At 42.1% G+C, this 6000-nt stretch overlaps 1 protein-coding gene across 3 annotated transcripts in view; it reads left to right on the top strand.

The window, feature by feature from the left end:
- RORA (RAR related orphan receptor A) overlaps positions 1-6000 on the top strand; it is a 737001-nt gene that overhangs the window by 703235 nt on the left and 27766 nt on the right. The gene's annotated exons all lie outside the window — the stretch shown is intronic.

A 6000-nucleotide genomic window follows, 5' to 3' on the forward strand; every position in this document is an offset into this window, starting at 1 on the left:
AAGTGAACTTTTATGACAGCCAAGGAAGTAATTGGTTAGCTTATCTTTCAGAAATAACAGAATTGTCCAATTATGTACTTGATGTCTTTCCCAGCTAACTCACAACTTCAGCACTTTCCTTTTTTTTAAACACCTCCTCAGTTCCATCCAAAACTCCATGCCCTAGATTTGTGCTTTCCCTGCTCTCTATATGGCCTCCAAGCCCAGAAATTCATCTCTCAGCTCACTCACTTCCTAATCCTTTTACAGGATTTCCCCCCAGTCAGACAAAATCCTATTTCTATATTTAAAAGCACACTGCTTCTACCTTGAGGTAGGAAGTTACCTACCACACTTTCTACTTTTCTTCTTCTTCTAATCCTTCTTCCTCTTATGTGTTCTTTAACCATAATATTTTGTCTGTTTAATTTTCTAAACCCTTAATCCTCTGACAATCCCCCCAAGGAATACTGAAAACAAGAGATTTTTAAAAAGAAAAAGAAGCAGCAACCTTATGATACCTCATTAGGTATCATAAGGTATCTTTCTGAAATGCAAAGTTTAGTATTCATCTGAGCCATGGAGGTCTACTTACCCTGTTTCTCCCTTCTCAGCCCTTACCTTATAACCTCACTTCACCTCTCACATCTGATATTTGATAGTTCTCCTTGTGGGCATGACTCTGTTGACTTAATCCAAAAGAAAGATCTACTTTCTGGTTCTTAGCTATGCCACTCACAGAACTTTTCAGCAGGCTTTGGCTCAGCTGACTTAGTTGAGGCATAAATGATGCTGTAAAGAATAAGGCATGTCTGCTTGTGTGCTTGCTTTCCCCAAATCCTCAAAACTGACACTTCCAAATAAGGGTAATCTTCTTCCAAGCAGATAGCGTGGAAGCTGGACATGGGTTCCAGCCACAGCGCCACTGCTCAAAGCACATATGGAATGCTTCTTGAATTTGCCTTGCAATTGATGGCACAATTACGCAGACATCTTTAATGGTAGTTACTCTCTACCCTTGCACTAAGTTTCATTGTTTGTCTGTTTGTGTTCTTAAATGAGCTAAAGTCATTTTGAAATAAGTAAGGTGAAGCAAATGGGGCATAAAGCTTCTGTCAGAAATGAGGAAAAATGATGGACTCATGAGACGAATTTTGTTATGTGACTCCTAATTCAGATCAGGAGGCAAGATTTTGTAAAATGTCTGGGCGGTAGGAAGCTGGGTCAGCCAAAGGTGCTGACTGAGGGAAAACACTAATTTCAGAGTAGATCACTCTTGCTGCTTTATTCTGTATAACCTGTCTTTCACACTACCTCATTTAATGGTTGCCCTGTATGAGAACAGCTAAGGAGAATTCTTTTGACACATAAGACAAGCAGAAAAGCAAAACGACAGTGTAAGTTTTGGAGTTCAGCTATGGGAATTCATATCCTGACCTTACCCCATGCTAGAGGTGGGACTCTGAGCAAGTCACTACACCTCTCTAAGCCTCCATTTTTCAGCCTTAAAACCAGGGAAATGATAGCACCTGCCCTGCATCACTCTGTCAGAAGTAAATGTCACAATCTGTGTAAAGCATAGAGTACAAAGTCAGTGCTGTTTTCATGGTACTTGGGATTTGCGGGGGGGGTTTTTGAGGGTCTTTTTTTTTTTTTTTGAGATGGAATCTCATTCTGTCGCCCATGCAAGAGTGCAGTGGCGCAATCTCAGTTCACTGCAACCTCTGCCTCCCGGGTACAAGCAATTTTCCTGCCTCAGCCTCCTGAGTAGCTGGGACTACAGGCGCACACCGCCACACCTGGCTAATTTTTTCTATTTTAGTAGAGACAGGGGATTCACCCTGTTGCCCAGGCTGGTCTTGAACTTCTGAGCTCAGGCACATTGCCCACCTCAGCCTCCCAAAGTTCTAGGATTACAGGTGTGAACCACCATGCCCAGCCAGGATTTGTTTTAATGAGCTCTTAGAAGACACACAGATACGGAAGTGACTGTCAAAATGGAAGAAGTTTGTTACACAGCAATCCCCCCTTAGCCTCAGGGGATACCTGAAACTGAGAACCCTGTAGGTACTGTTTTCTCCCATACATCCGGACCTGCGATAAAGCTGAACTTATAAATTAGGCAGCTTGAGAGATTAACAACAATAATAAGAATATAGAACAATTATAAAAATGAACCATAATAAAAGTTATATGAATGTGATCTCTCTCTCTCTCTTTGCTTCACTTCTCCCCTTTCTCTCTCAGAATATCTTAATATTCTTTTACTACAGTTGACGCAAGTAACTGAAACAAGGAAAACAAAACAATGAATCAGAGAGACTGCTGGACTCACAGATCCCTAGAGACAGGACCCCTGCCATGCCACAGAGGACACACGGGGAAGCGCTGGGATCAGTGAAGGGGAGAGGGAGGCAGGGAAACACTGCCAAGAGCCTCCGCTGTGTTTTCCACAGGAAGGAAGGTGCAGTAGGGGGAGCAGGATTAGGAGTGGCTAGTTTGAACCATTAGAGAGCACTGAGGGGTCAGGGCTGTTCTGATTGTCAGGTACCTGGCCTTAGGGTGACTGGGGCAGGGGAATCGTGGCTGGAAGGGTAATGGCCTGATAGAAGAAGTGTCTTGGGTGGGGGCTCTGGCCAGTTGGATTCCATGTGGAAGGTGGCTGACAGCAGGTCGTTGCTCTATGTAGGAGTTACCCAGCCCTGCAACAGCAGCCCCTCCAGGGTCTGCAAAGCTCTAAGATGTCTGCATCCAAAATACAGGATAAAAAGATATGGTCAATATAGGTACTCATTAAGACTGGTAATCTGTTGTTCTCATCCTCATGCTGTCGCAGAGTTCCCTTACAGCAGAGCTCACTGATGATTATATATGGCTTCTTTGTTAACAGTATTGAACTTTATTCATAGTGGGTGGAAGTTAACTTAATGTGTGTGTGCAAACCAAAAAGTGGCATCCTTTTCACTAATGACCCAACCATTATTCAAGACCTGTGTCTAGTTCGGGATTTCAGACTTTTGAAAGAAATGAAGAAATAATGCCAGATATAGGGGTTCGCAGATTCCTGTAATCTCAGCTACCCGGGGAGCCGAGGTGGGAGGACCGCTTGAGCCCAGGAGCTTGAGACCAGCCCGGGCAGCATAGCGAAACCCTGCCTCAATTTTAAAAAAGGAAAAAAGAAGAAGCAGTGAAGAAATTGAAGGGGATTCTGAGAAGAAATACACAAGGTGGAAAAGAGCCTAGAAAGAAAGGTGACAGATGCTGGGATTTGGGCCTCAGAAGACATATATAGGAAATAGCATGGCAGCCTTCAATTACTAGCTCCACTTAAGGAAAAAAAAAGATCCTTCAGACCTTCCCCATATTCAGTGATCATACAAGAAACTCTAACAGGCTTAATGTGAAGCAAACAAAATTCAACTTCACCTAAAGGAAAAGCAAATAAAGTTCTGATGTTAGGCATCCACAGTGATGCCTTTACACGAGGGCATGAATGGTGGGAGAGTCTCAAGAAAGAGATAAACAGCTTTCAGCGTGGACAGAGATTATGTGTCTCAGTGGAAAATGAATACCTAGACAGCTGACCTCTCTTTCTAAGGATTATCTGCCTCTGTGACCGTTCATACTTTCTTGAATTCTCTCTAGTAAGCCCCAAAGAAAGCTTCACTTCTCGCTTCCTTTTCACAGGAGAAACATACACACAAACAATGAAATAAAATAGAAAACACAGCCTTAGATATTTTCAGAAGAGAGTGATTGCTTTACAGAAGAGGCAGGACTTGATTGAGGGTCAAGTACAACAGAGAGACAGTCTGAGACGCTGGGCACCCAGCTTTGCCCATGTCAAGGTTAGCAAGCGGCTTGGCTGTAAGCAGAAGTGAGAAGTCAGGGTCTTGCCCTGTCCCATCCCAGGTTGGGTTTTCCAAAGAGCTGGAAACTGAGGTCATATACATCCACTTGGTCTACAAAGGCCCCCAGCCATTACAGAGGAAGGCAGGTGCACTTCTCCTTCTGAAGCCGCCCGCGTGCCTTCCCACCTGCCTATTGTAGGAAAAAAAAAAAAGCACAGAGGAACAAAAAGAAAATTAATATCTGATTGGCCCCACCAACTACTGCCAGCAATTTGGGGCATAATTTTCCAAAGCTGCTTTTATAGTAAATATATGGGTACCCTTTTTTCCCCAAAAAATTGGATTATACTATGTTTAGCTCTTTAGTTGCTTTTTTTTAAAAAAAAATCGTTGGTTTATTTTTATCACCTTTTTTATATCAATAATTATATTTCTGAAATACCATTTGTAGTGGTTGCTGAATTCCATTGTATGAATGTACAATGTGACTCTTCTTTCGGTAATGTTGGGCAGTTAGTTCCCATCTTTCTACGTTTTTCATGTAATAGATAGTACTGTGAAGAAAGCCCTTGTACAAAAATCTTTGTATCATTCTTAATATTTCTTTAAGGTGTATTCCTTAAAAGCTTAGCTCAGTAGGTAGGCTTTTAAAAATTTTTTGATAAAACTACCAAATTGACCTTCAGAAAACTCTCTTGGTGGGAGAGCACCCTTACCAATTTGCCTACCACTCTGTTAATTCTTTAGGATTTTACCTCTTCCCGTTAGTATCACCTTCATTGGGGTCATCTATCTTCACCATTAAAGTTTGAAGATAATAATACTCACTTGTACCCTTCATGGCTTTGCTTCATAAAAATGACTCTACTTACCTTATTTTTTTTTCCTGCAGACATCCCTAGCTTACAAAACGACTGAAAGATAAATCAGCAATAAAAAGATAACAAGGTGGCTCATGCCTATAATCCCAAGACTTTGGGAAGCTAAGGCGAGAGAATCACCTAAGGCCAGGAGTTCAAGACCAGCCTGGACAATACAGTGAGACCCTCGTCTCAACAACAAAACAACAACAAAAAAATATATATATATATATAAACTAGGAGGCATGGTGCACCTGTAGTCCCAGCTATTCAGGAGGCTGAGGCAGGAGGATGGCTTGAGCACAGGAGTCCTTGTGACAGAGCAAGACCCTGCTCCCTCCCCTGAAAAAAGTCCCTATGTGTTTAGAAATTCAGAAATATGCTTCTAAATCACAATCTGGGCTAAAGAAGAAATTACTGAAAATTAGAACATGTTTTCACTGAGTAAGAATGAAAATACTACATAGTAAAGCTTTTGGGTTGCTGTTAAAACATCACTAAAAGAAAACTTGACACTTTAAGAATAGACGGTGAAAATTAATCAGCTAAGAATACAGCTCAGGAAGTTAGCAAAAATTATAATAATAACAAAATTAAAGTATTGAGGTCAGTAGCTCTTTATCCATCTTTGTATTCCCTCTCATTTCCAAAACGGCACTTGACACATGAGAGGAACTTGATGAGCATTAGATTAGATTTGTGAAATCTTAAAGGCCGTGATTCTGAACATGTGGGCTTTCGAAACTGTCAGGGATAAGGAAATATTCCCACTCTCACTGAGCTGTCAAAATAATCCATCCAAGTGTTCTCTAATGCTTGCAACAGTAGGTTCAGACTTGGGGAATGAGAAACACCTAAAGGGCCACGTGTTGAAGTGGGCTAGTAGGGATTACCATGGTGTACTAGGCTCACAGTGCCCTAGGTTATGGTGTGGCTGCATTTCCCTTAACTTAGATATTCCAGGGAAGTGTTTTGTGTTTCTTTTACACAAAAATCTATTAGAGATAAAGGCTAAAGGTAAGTCCCTTTGTATCATTCCATCAGGCACATTGCCTTTGATCATCAGAAGGCAAGAACAGGGACCTGGTCCTGTGCCTTTTACATGGGCAACCTTCTGTGGAAGTTAAAGAAAGTTTTGGCCGGGCGCGGTGGCTCACGCCTGTAACCCCAGCACTTTGGGAGGCCGAGGCGGGTGGATCACGAGGTCAAGAGATCGAGACTATCCTGGTCAGCATAGTGAAACCCCGTCTCTACTAAAAATACAAAAAATCAGCTGGGCATGGTGGTGTGTGCCTGTAATCCCAGCTACT

This window comes from Sapajus apella, unplaced genomic scaffold, assembly GCF_009761245.1.
Source record: "Sapajus apella isolate SASKATOON/1434 unplaced genomic scaffold, GSC_monkey_1.0 scaffold37, whole genome shotgun sequence".
Lineage (NCBI taxonomy): Eukaryota > Metazoa > Chordata > Mammalia > Primates > Cebidae > Sapajus > Sapajus apella.